Source organism: Ranitomeya imitator, chromosome 1 (genome assembly GCF_032444005.1).
Source record: "Ranitomeya imitator isolate aRanImi1 chromosome 1, aRanImi1.pri, whole genome shotgun sequence".
Classification (NCBI taxonomy): domain Eukaryota; kingdom Metazoa; phylum Chordata; class Amphibia; order Anura; family Dendrobatidae; genus Ranitomeya; species Ranitomeya imitator.
This window is the reverse complement of record NC_091282.1, coordinates 31,190,973-31,204,819: the sequence shown is the minus strand read 5'-3', so window position 1 is coordinate 31,204,819 and position 13,847 is coordinate 31,190,973.

Below are 13,847 nucleotides of genomic sequence, written 5' to 3'. Positions count from 1 at the left end.
TAGGCCTCCACTGACCACACCACTGCTGCCCGTGTACCCCTGGAACCAATTTAAAATTGCCTACAGCCATGTGTGATTATTTTAGGCCTTCGATGCCTGTCTGCGGTCACTCCTTCCACTAGGCCTCCACTGACCACACCACTGCTGCCCGTGTAACCCTGGAACCAATTTAAAATTGCCTACAGCCATGTGTTATTATTTTAGGCCTTCGATGCCTGTCTGCGGTCACTCCTTCCACTAGGCCTCCACTGACCACACCACTGCTGCCCGTGTACCCCTGGAACCAATTTAAAATTGCCTACAGCCAGCCCAATTTTTTTATTTTAGGCCTTCGATGCCTGTCTGCGGTCCATTCTTTCAACTACTACTACACTGACCAGGGCACTGCTGCCCAAGTACCCCTGGAACCAATTTAAAATTGCCTACAGCCATGTGTTAATATTTTAGGCCTTCGATGCCTGTCTGTGGTCACTCCTTCCACTAGGCCTCCACTGACCACACCACTGCTGCCCGTGTACCCCTGGAACCAATTTAAAATTGCCTACAGCCATGTGTGATTATTTTAGGCCTTCGATGCCTGTCTGCGGTCACTCCTTCCACTAGGCCTCCACTGACCACACCACTGCTGCCCGTGTAACCCTGGAACCAATTTAAAATTGCCTACAGCCATGTGTTATTATTTTAGGCCTTCGATGCCTGTCTGCGGTCACTCCTTCCACTAGGCCTCCACTGACCACACCACTGCTGCCCGTGTACCCCTGGAACCAATTTAAAATTGCCTACAGCCAGCCCAATTTTTTTATTTTAGGCCTTCGATGCCTGTCTGCGGTCCATTCTTTCAACTACTACTACACTGACCAGGGCACTGCTGCCCAAGTACCCCTGGAACCAATTTAAAATTGCCTACAGCCATGTGTTAATATTTTAGGCCTTCGATGCCTGTCTGTGGTCACTCCTTCCACTAGGCCTCCACTGACCACACCACTGCTGCCCGTGTACCCCTGGAACCAATTTAAAATTGCCTACAGCCATGTGTGATTATTTTAGGCCTTCGATGCCTGTCTGCGGTCACTCCTTCCACTAGGCCTCCACTGACCACACCACTGCTGCCCGTGTAACCCTGGAACCAATTTAAAATTGCCTACAGCCATGTGTTATTATTTTAGGCCTTCGATGCCTGTCTGCGGTCACTCCTTCCACTAGGCCTCCACTGACCACACCACTGCTGCCCGTGTACCCCTGGAACCAATTTAAAATTGCCTACAGCCAGCCCAATTTTTTTATTTTAGGCCTTCGATGCCTGTCTGCGGTCCATTCTTTCAACTACTACTACACTGACCAGGGCACTGCTGCCCAAGTACCCCTGGAACCAATTTAAAATTGCCTACAGCCATGTGTTAATATTTTAGGCCTTCGATGCCTGTCTGTGGTCACTCCTTCCACTAGGCCTCCACTGACCACACCACTGCTGCCCGTGTACCCCTGGAACCAATTTAAAATTGCCTACAGCCATGTGTGATTATTTTAGGCCTTTGATGCCTGTCTGCGGTCACTCCTTCCACTAGGCCTCCACTGACCACACCACTGCTGCCCGTGTAACCCTGGAACCAATTTAAAATTGCCTACAGCCAGCCCAATTTTTTTATTTTAGGCCTTCGATGCCTGTCTGCGGTCCATTCTTTCAACTACTACTACACTGACCAGGGCACTGCTGCCCAAGTACCCCTGGAACCAATTTAAAATTGCCTACAGCCATGTGTTAATATTTTAGGCCTTCGATGCCTGTCTGTGGTCACTCCTTCCACTAGGCCTCCACTGACCACACCACTGCTGCCCGTGTACCCCTGGAACCAATTTAAAATTGCCTACAGCCATGTGTGATTATTTTAGGCCTTCGATGCCTGTCTGCGGTCCCTCCTTCCACTAGGCCTCCACTGACCTGTCTACTGCGGCCCGTGTACCCCTTGAACCAACCTAATAAAATATTTAAAAAATTAATTTGATTATAAAAAATAAGATCGTGTTGAGATCTCAAATGCAGACATTTTAACAATCAAAACAAACACACAACAAATATCTGGAACTGTACTACAAAGGTCCAACAGCTACAATTTCTTTCTCCTGCAAGAAGTTAACTGAAAGTTTTTTGGAGTTGTTAACACAGATATGGCATCCACCGAGTGTTGTCCTGTCGCGTCTCCTTTAAATTATTTCCAATAAGATGTTAAACTATTAATTTAATAAAATCAATAATTAAAAAAATAATTGAGTAAGTCAAAAGCACATTGCAAATAAACATTAATTACAAATCAAGAAGCATGGCGCGTCCGAGGGTGAGTAGATACCGAATAAGAATATAATCACCCTCGGACGCGCAATGCTTATTTACAACAGCCTTCCTTCCTAAGAATCAGCCCTTCCGTGGTGTAGAGAGAGGTTGTTGTTACACTCCAAGGTGTTCCCCAGGTTGCCTTTCCTGAGCTTCGATCTTCCGGCTCTCGTTTAGTAGCTGTTGGAAACTACGCTGCATTAGGCCTACTAATTGTGTATGGGTGAAACAGTGGCGCATCTGCGGTCCCTCCTTCCACTAGGCCTCCACTGACCTGTCTACTGCGGCCCGTGTACCCCTTGAACCAACCTAATAAAATATTTAAAAAATTAATTTGATTATAAAAAATAAGATCGTGTTGAGATCTCAAATGCAGACATTTTAACAATCAAAACAAACACACAACAAATATCTGGAACTGTACTACAAAGGTCCAACAGCTACAATTTCTTTCTCCTGCAAGAAGTTAACTGAAAGTTTTTTGGAGTTGTTAACACAGATATGGCATCCACCGAGTGTTGTCCTGTCGCGTCTCCTTTAAATTATTTCCAATAAGATGTTAAACTATTAATTTAATAAAATCAATAATTAAAAAAATAATTGAGTAAGTCAAAAGCACATTGCAAATAAACATTAATTACAAATCAAGAAGCATGGCGCGTCCGAGGGTGAGTAGATACCGAATAAGAATATAATCACCCTCGGACGCGCAATGCTTATTTACAACAGCCTTCCTTCCTAAGAATCAGCCCTTCCGTGGTGTAGAGAGAGGTTGTTGTTACACTCCAAGGTGTTCCCCAGGTTGCCTTTCCTGAGCTTCGATCTTCCGGCTCTCGTTTAGTAGCTGTTGGAAACTACGCTGCATTAGGCCTACTAATTGTGTATGGGTGAAACAGTGGCGCATCTGCGGTCCCTCCTTCCACTAGGCCTCCACTGACCTGTCTACTGCGGCCCGTGTACCCCTTGAACCAACCTAATAAAATATTTAAAAAATTAATTTGATTATAAAAAATAAGATCGTGTTGAGATCTCAAATGCAGACATTTTAACAATCAAAACAAACACACAACAAATATCTGGAACTGTACTACAAAGGTCCAACAGCTACAATTTCTTTCTCCTGCAAGAAGTTAACTGAAAGTTTTTTGGAGTTGTTAACACAGATATGGCATCCACCGAGTGTTGTCCTGTCGCGTCTCCTTTAAATTATTTCCAATAAGATGTTAAACTATTAATTTAATAAAATCAATAATTAAAAAAATAATTGAGTAAGTCAAAAGCACATTGCAAATAAACATTAATTACAAATCAAGAAGCATGGCGCGTCTGAGGGTGAGTAGATACCGAATAAGAATATAATCACCCTCGGACGCGCAATGCTTATTTACAACAGCCTTCCTTCCTAAGAATCAGCCCTTCCGTGGTGTAGAGAGAGGTTGTTGTTACACTCCAAGGTGTTCCCCAGGTTGCCTTTCCTGAGCTTCGATCTTCCGGCTCTCGTTTAGTAGCTGTTGGAAACTACGCTGCATTAGGCCTACTAATTGTGTATGGGTGAAACAGTGGCGCATCTGCGGTCCCTCCTTCCACTAGGCCTCCACTGACCTGTCTACTGCGGCCCGTGTACCCCTTGAACCAACCTAATAAAATATTTAAAAAATTAATTTGATTATAAAAAATAAGATCGTGTTGAGATCTCAAATGCAGACATTTTAACAATCAAAACAAACACACAACAAATATCTGGAACTGTACTACAAAGGTCCAACAGCTACAATTTCTTTCTCCTGCAAGAAGTTAACTGAAAGTTTTTTGGAGTTGTTAACACAGATATGGCATCCACCGAGTGTTGTCCTGTCGCGTCTCCTTTAAATTATTTCCAATAAGATGTTAAACTATTAATTTAATAAAATCAATAATTAAAAAAATAATTGAGTAAGTCAAAAGCACATTGCAAATAAACATTAATTACAAATCAAGAAGCATGGCGCGTCCGAGGGTGAGTAGATACCGAATAAGAATATAATCACCCTCGGACGCGCAATGCTTATTTACAACAGCCTTCCTTCCTAAGAATCAGCCCTTCCGTGGTGTAGAGAGAGGTTGTTGTTACACTCCAAGGTGTTCCCCAGGTTGCCTTTCCTGAGCTTCGATCTTCCGGCTCTCGTTTAGTAGCTGTTGGAAACTACGCTGCATTAGGCCTACTAATTGTGTATGGGTGAAACAGTGGCGCATCTGCGGTCCCTCCTTCCACTAGGCCTCCACTGACCTGTCTACTGCGGCCCGTGTACCCCTTGAACCAACCTAATAAAATATTTAAAAAATTAATTTGATTATAAAAAATAAGATCGTGTTGAGATCTCAAATGCAGACATTTTAACAATCAAAACAAACACACAACAAATATCTGGAACTGTACTACAAAGGTCCAACAGCTACAATTTCTTTCTCCTGCAAGAAGTTAACTGAAAGTTTTTTGGAGTTGTTAACACAGATATGGCATCCACCGAGTGTTGTCCTGTCGCGTCTCCTTTAAATTATTTCCAATAAGATGTTAAACTATTAATTTAATAAAATCAATAATTAAAAAAATAATTGAGTAAGTCAAAAGCACATTGCAAATAAACATTAATTACAAATCAAGAAGCATGGCGCGTCCGAGGGTGAGTAGATACCGAATAAGAATATAATCACCCTCGGACGCGCAATGCTTATTTACAACAGCCTTCCTTCCTAAGAATCAGCCCTTCCGTGGTGTAGAGAGAGGTTGTTGTTACACTCCAAGGTGTTCCCCAGGTTGCCTTTCCTGAGCTTCGATCTTCCGGCTCTCGTTTAGTAGCTGTTGGAAACTACGCTGCATTAGGCCTACTAATTGTGTATGGGTGAAACAGTGGCGCATCTGCGGTCCCTCCTTCCACTAGGCCTCCACTGACCTGTCTACTGCGGCCCGTGTACCCCTTGAACCAACCTAATAAAATATTTAAAAAATTAATTTGATTATAAAAAATAAGATCGTGTTGAGATCTCAAATGCAGACATTTTAACAATCAAAACAAACACACAACAAATATCTGGAACTGTACTACAAAGGTCCAACAGCTACAATTTCTTTCTCCTGCAAGAAGTTAACTGAAAGTTTTTTGGAGTTGTTAACACAGATATGGCATCCACCGAGTGTTGTCCTGTCGCGTCTCCTTTAAATTATTTCCAATAAGATGTTAAACTATTAATTTAATAAAATCAATAATTAAAAAAATAATTGAGTAAGTCAAAAGCACATTGCAAATAAACATTAATTACAAATCAAGAAGCATGGCGCGTCCGAGGGTGAGTAGATACCGAATAAGAATATAATCACCCTCGGACGCGCAATGCTTATTTACAACAGCCTTCCTTCCTAAGAATCAGCCCTTCCGTGGTGTAGAGAGAGGTTGTTGTTACACTCCAAGGTGTTCCCCAGGTTGCCTTTCCTGAGCTTCGATCTTCATGCTCTCGTTTAGTAGGTGTCGGAAAGTAGGCTGCATTAGGCCTAAAAAATGGGGAATGGGGTGGAGAGAGATGGTGTGTTACACTCCAAGGTGTTCTCCAGGTTTCCTCGCCATTGCTTCGATCTTCCGACTCTCGTTTAGTAGTTGTAGAAAACTACACTGCATTAGGCCTACAAAATGGGTATCGGGTGGAGAGAGATGGTGTGTTACACTCCAAGGTGTTCCCCAGGTTGCCTTTCCTGAGCTTCTATCTTCAGGCTCTCATTAAATTGTGGTTAAATGGAACAACTGCATTTGGCGTACTAGTTGGTTTGGGGCCTACTATCGGTGTCTGCCACTCCTTGCTGTTCTCCTGGTTTCCTGTCCTGAAATTCCATTTTCAGCCTCTCGTTAAGTAGTTGTTAATGTTAGACTGCATTTGGCCTACTAGTTGGGTTGGGGCCTACTATCGGTGTCTGCCACTCCTTGCTGTTCTCCTCCACTGAACAAAGCTGTGCCGCCTGTTTACTACGGTTGCCAATTTTGAACTGCATTTCGACTACTTACTGATTTGGCCCTACTCTCTGTGTCAGCCTCTCATTCCAGTTGTCCTCCACTGCAATGCCCCCTGGTTATTCCTGTGTTACCAATTTTGAACTGCATTTAGCCCACTTTATTCTTTGGGCCTATATCTGTGTTTCCACTTCATCGTGCCCATTGCCCAGCCAGTGATAGATGAGTCTGCTGGTACATTGACCCATAACGCAACATTCCCCGTGCACGCTACACAACAACATTGTGACCCTGCTGAAAGTCAGGTTGCTCTTCCCGCATACCATACCACCTTACACGGGGACAAAGAGGAAGGTGCAGATGAAAGTGCAGGTTCCTTCATCAGGTGGGGGGAGGAATACTAGTTGGCGACGTCACTGGCACAGGGCCTCTCATAGTACGCAAAAGTGTTGCTGCCGGTGGGAGGCGCCCCCGCCGTGCAAACACACCGCTGTACTTTGAGGGGCCCTGTGCCAGTGCCAATGCCAACGAGTGGGCCCCCCCTGCTTGCTCAGGATCACAGCACTTGCAAAGTTGAAATACTTACCTCTCCCTGCTCCACTGCCGTGACGTGGTCCAGATTTACTGGGCCCACTAATTACTTGAACCAGCCCTACCCCCCACAACTTTAGCCAAATGACCCCCAATTTCAAATGCCTTCCAATTATTTTAAGGTAAATTACGCTTGACAAGCTTCATTAAGAAGAATGGATGGTTTTGACATTAAAATGGGCACTCTAGGTGTTTTCCTGGCCCCCACTCACTGCCGACTATGCTGCCCCATTGACTTGCATTGGGTTTCGTGTTTCGGTCGATCCCGACTTTACGTCATAATCGGCCGATTTCACTCGACCCGACTTTGGACATAGTCGGGTTTCGCAAAACCCGGCTCGACTCTAAAAAGGTCAAGGTCGCTCAACTCTACTGGAGACTTCTAAGGTGGCCAGCAATGAGTCCAGACCTGAATTCCATAGAACACCTGTGGAGAGATCTAAAAATGGCAGTTTGGAGAAGGCACCCTTCAAATATCAGGGACCTGGAGCAGTTTGCCAAAGAAGAATGGTCTAAAATTCCAGCAGAGCATTGTAAGAAACTCATTGATGGTCACCGGAAGCGGTTGGTCGCAGTTATTTTGGCTAAAGGTTGTGCAACCAAGTATTAGGCTGAGGGTGCCAATACTTTTGTCTGGCCCATTTTTAGAGTTTTGTGTGAAATGATCAATGTTTTGCTTTTTGCTTCATTCTCTTTTGTGTTTTTTCATTTACGACAAATTAAATGAAGATAATAATATCAAAGAATTTGTGATTGCAATCATTTTCAGGAAGAAAATGAGTATTATCTGACAGAAATGCAGGGGTGTGAATACTTTTGGCCATCACTGTATATTATTCATATACAGTATCAGGATAAGACTACCACACACAGCACACATGATACTGCAGGGTAATACCGCCAGATACAGCTGAAATAATACAGCCATATAGCATCAGAATAAGACTACAGCACACGGCCACATAATACTGCAAGGTAATACTGCCATATAGAGCTCAAATAATACTGTCATATAGTGTCAGGATAAAACTGCCACACAGACTACCACACACAGCCAACATAATACTGCAGGATAATACTGCCATATAGAGCCTACATAATACTGCCATATAGTGTCAGTATAGCACTTACACATACAACCCACATATACCGGAATATAGTGTCAGGATAAGACTACCACGCACAGCCCACATAATACTGCAGGGTAATACCGCCACATAGAGCCTAAATAATACTGCCGTATATTATTAGGATAAGACTACCACACACAGCTACATAATATTTCAGGGTAATACCGTCACATAGAGCCTAAATAATACCGCCATATAGCGTCAAGATAAGACTACCAAACACAGCCCATATAATACTGCAGGTTAATACTGCCACATATAGCTCAAATAATACCGCCATATAATGTCAGGATAAAACTACCACACACAGATCACAAAATACTGCAGGGTAATACCGCCACATAGAGCCCATAATACTGCCATATAGTGTCAGGATAAGACTACCACACATAGCCCACAAAATACTGTAGGGTAATATTGCCACATAGAGCCCAAATATTACTGCCATATAGTGTCAGGATAAGACTACCACACACAGCCACATAATACTGCAGGATAATACCACCACATAGAGCCCAAATATTACTGCCATATAGTGTCAGGATATGACTACCACACACAGCACACATAATACTGCAGGTTAATACTGCCACATAGAGCCCAAATAATACCGCCATATAGTGTCAGGATAAGACTACCACACACAGCCCCATAATACTGTAGGGTAATACTGCCACATAGAGCCCAAATATTACTGCCATATAGTGTCAGGATAAGACTACCGCACACAGCTACATAATACTGCAGGATAATACCACCACATAGAGCCCAAATAATACTGCTATTTAGTGTCAGAATAAGACTACCACACAGGCCCCACATAATACTGCAGGATAATACCACCACATAGAGCCCAAATTATACTGCTGTCACGATATTGTATGAAATATCATATAAGTTTAGTTTCTCTGCCAGCCCATATAGGGTGGGCGGCGACCCCCCTTCACTCTGTGTTTAGCTTGTCTTGTCCATGCATGTGGGGGAGTTTTATTGAAGGAAGGTATTTACGACTAGGCTCAAATCTTCCTCTAGCAGACACTGGTTTAGAAGTTTCCAGAATCCATGAGAGTCTTTGTTCTAATATGATAAGATATTGGGCTAATGAGTTAGGCTAGAAAAAAGGAAAATACATATTCTTTATGTCCAGCGACGGATCTGTTAACCGCTGTAAACATGAGCTTCCAACTCCATCAGGTAAAAAAGTAGGGATTTCTCGGTAATTAGGCATCCCAAATAGGACATATTTGATCTCGTTAGAATGCCAATGTTAATACGAGATGAATGCTGGGTTTGTTATGACCATGACATGTTCTGTAGCGGAGTTACAAGCATTAGACAAATTTAGGTTAGAGTTAGTTAAACTGAAGAGGTAGGAGGGACGGGGTAAACTAACCCCTTTCTGTGATGTCACAGGCTGCAGCTATAAGTTTTTGGCCAGACCCCAGCAGGGAGTCTGCTGCTGGAGTCTATGTGAGCCTGATGTGAAGAGCTGTTCCTAACCAGTTCTAATGCACTGGGACAGATGGAAACTCCAATAGCCTGGTTGCCTGCAATGCTCTGAACACATGTAAGTGTTACTTCTCATTTAACCCGTTTATTTTATAATTACCTTGTACATATGTTCAACTGTCTCATATTGTAACATCTTTATATAACTGTTTATAAACACTGCCTGAAACTTTTGATGGGGTATATTATTTAATACTAGTTCGTTCTTCATGTTCTAAAACGTACCCTAAGTCTTCTGAAGGGAATTACGCTACTGTTTTGGGTTAGCTTCGGACCCGTTTAATCGAAGCTGGTGGCAGCAATACCGTGTGCCGGCCTTTGGGTGTCGTTGTAGCGACTGCGTCGTTGATAATTATTGTTCCTGCCTGAGTGGGAGTAGTTAATTGCATCGCTGCAGCGTGCCCAATAGCCAGTACATAGCAGGCAGCCTTTCTGGCGACTAATTACCCCAGGTGCTGTACCTAATCTGACCTGAGAGTAAGGGGGCGCCAGAGAGCTGCAAGTTTCAAGGGGAACTGTAAGCGGGATATACATAAATCCCTGCAGTTCGTGGTATATTGAAGAGCAGTGGGATACCTAAAATAAGCCCCTGCTGTAAACTAAGAGGTCAATAGCCTTGTGTGTGTTTTTCATCACATTGTGGAGTGGAGGGATAACTAAGATAAGCCCCCCTGCACATGTGATAGCCGTCTGTTGGCCTAAAGTCACCCCGACCCGTGACGTAGGGGTGACGGTCACGGTGTGAATCGTGACAACTGCCATATAGTGTCAGGATAAGACTATCACACACAGCTCACATAGTACTGCAGGTTAATACTGCCACATAGAGCCCAAATAATACCGCCATATAGTGTCAGGATAAGACTACCACATACAGCCACATAATACTGCAGGATAATACCACCACATAGAGCCCAAATTATACTGCCATATAGAGTCAGGATAAGACTACCACACACAGCTCACAAAGTACTGCAGGTTAATACTGCCACATAGAGCCCAAATAATACTGCCATATAGTGTCAGGATAAGACTACCACACACAGCCCCATAATACTGTAGGTCAATACTGCCACATAGAGCCCAAATCATACTGCCATATAGTGTCAGGATAAGACTACCACACATAGCCACATAATACTGCAGGATAATACCACCACATAGAGCCCAAATAATACTGCCATATAGTGTCAGAATAAGACTACCACACAGGGCCCACATAATACTGCAGGATAATACCACCACATAGAGCCCAAATCATACTGCCATATAGTGTCAGAATAAGACTATCACAGACAGCCCACATAATACTGCAGGTTAATACTGCCACATAGAGCCCAAATAATACCACCATATAGTGTCAGGATAAGACTACCACACACAGCCACATAATACTGCAGGATAATACCACCACATAGAGCCCAAATTATACTGCCATATAGTGTCAGGATAAGACTACCACACACAGCCCACATAATACTGCAGTATAATACCACCACATAGAGCCCAAATTATACTGCCATATAGTGTCAGGATAAGACTACCACGCACAGCCCACATAATACTGCAGGGTAATACCGCCACATAGAGCCTAAATAATACTGCCATATATTATTAGGATAAGACTACTACACACAGCTACATAATATTGCAGGGTAATACCGCCACATAGAGCCTAAATAATACCGCCATATAGCATCAAGATAAGACTACTAAACACAGCCCATATAATACTGCAGGTTAATACTGCCACATATAGCTCAAATAATACCGCCATATAATGTCAGGATAAAACTACCACACACAGATCACAAAATACTGCAGGGTAATACCGCCACATAGAGCCCATAATACTGCCATATAGCCATATAGTGTCAGGATAAGACTACTACACATAGCCCACAAAATACTGTAGGGTAATATTGCCACATAGAGCCCAAATATTACTGCCATATAGTGTCAGGATAAGACTACCACACACAGCCACATAATACTGCAGGATAATACCACCACATAGAGCCCAAATAATACTGCCATATAGTGTCAGAATAAGACTACCACACAGGGCCCACATAATACTGCAGGATAATACCACCACATAGAGCCCAAATCATACTGCCATATAGTGTCAGAATAAGACTATCACAGACAGCCCACATAATGCTGCAGGTTAATACTGCCACATAGAGCCTAAATAATACCGCCATATAGTGTCAGGATAAGACTACCACACACAGCCCCATAATACTGTAGGGTAATACTGCCACATAGAGCCCAAATATTACTGCCATATAGTGTCAGGATAAGACTACCACACACAGCCACATAATACTGCAGGATAATACCACCACATAGAGCCCAAATAATACTGCCATATAGTGTCAGAATAAGACTGCCACACAGGGCCCACATAATACTGCAGGATAATACCACCACATAGAGCCCAAATAATACTGCCATATTGTGTCAGAATGAGACTACCACACAGGGCCCACATAATACTGCAGGATAATACCACCACATAGAGCCCAAATTATATTGCCATATAGTGTCAGGATAAGACTACCACACACAGCTCACATAGTACTGCAGGTTAATACTGCCACATAGAGCCCAAATAATACCGCCATATAGTGTGAGGATAAGACTACCACACACAGCCCCATAATACTGTTGGGTAATACTGCCACATAGAGCCCAAATATTACTGCCATATAGTGTCAGGATAAGACTACCACACACAGCCCACATTATACTGCAGGATAATACCACCACATAGAGCCCAAATAATTCTGCCATATAGTGTCAGAATAAGACTACCACACACAGCCCACATAATACTGCAGGATAATACCACCACAAGAGCCCAAATTATACTGCCATATAGTGTCAGAATAAGACTACCACACACAGCCCACATAATACTGCAGGATAATACCACCACAAGAGCCCAAATTATACTGCCATATAGTGTCAGGATAAGACTACCACACACAGCCCACATAATACTGCAGGTTAATACCACCACATAGAGCCCAAATAATACTGCCATATAGTGTCAGAATAAGACTACCACACACAGCCCACATAATACTGCAGGTTAATACTGCCACATACAGCCCAAATAATACCTACATATAGTGTTAGGATAAGACTACCACACACAATCCACATATACCGGAATATAGTGCCAGGGTAATACTGCCACATACTGCAAGCATCATATTGCCATATTGTGTTAGGAAAATACTGTCACATAGACCAAACATAACACGGTCATATAGAACACACATAATACTACCATATATTGTTAATACCATGACATACTGTAGTCTCTGGATAATTCTGCCACATACAATCCACTAATACTGCCATATGATGCCACAATACTAAAGGCACATACAGCCCATCAGAATTATACTGCCAAATACAAAAAAGTTAATGCTGCCATATACTCAATACCGTCATATTGTGTCAGGACAATAGTACCATATACAGCTCATATATCTTCACAACACAAATCTAATTTAATATTGCAATATCCCGGTAATATTATCTTTTAATAACTCACATAATACCGCCATATAGTGATTGTGCAGAAACAGCGCCACACTGTCCATAGGTTGTGTCCGGTTCTGCAGCCTCTGGACAATCCATTGATGTTCAAAGCAAAATCTCGATTCCCTGTCTACCATATGGAGACTTTGGGGGCACCGTGGCTTTGGTGCCCCCCTGGTCTCATGCCTCAGACAGGGGGGGTTTATGAGGGGCTTCTGGATGCCATGTATCGCTGCGGTGCGTAATCTGTGACATCCTGACTATGTCGCCCGGTTATAGCCGTCCAGTGTCAGAAGTCCTTCCTGTAGTGTCCTAAGTGGAATGTAATAGGAAGCTGCCGTGTTACGAGGCCACGTCTGCGGGGGGCACCTGCTGTCCTGGCATCGTCAGCTCCATGTCTGGGATTGGCAGCAGCGCTCCATCCTGGGGTAATGCTGATCCCTGGAGCCAGTGCCGGCTATTAGGACACATAAAAGTGTTGGGTTCCTGCGGCTTCTTGGCAGCAGAACAAGGCGCGTCCTGATGGGGAGAACTTAGCAGCATTCCTGTAAACTCCGCGGCCCTCGGGGGGCTTATACCGCAGATTATTTACGAGAGAGACCTCATACTTGTGATTGTTACCGTGAGCATGCAGACAGTGCATGCTCCCCCCCGGATGGTGGGCACCTGTCGGGAGTGCGGACCCCCAGTGACAGGTGCAAAAGCAAATCCTGAACCACCGCAGCACTAATTCACAGCATGTGCCGAGAAGAG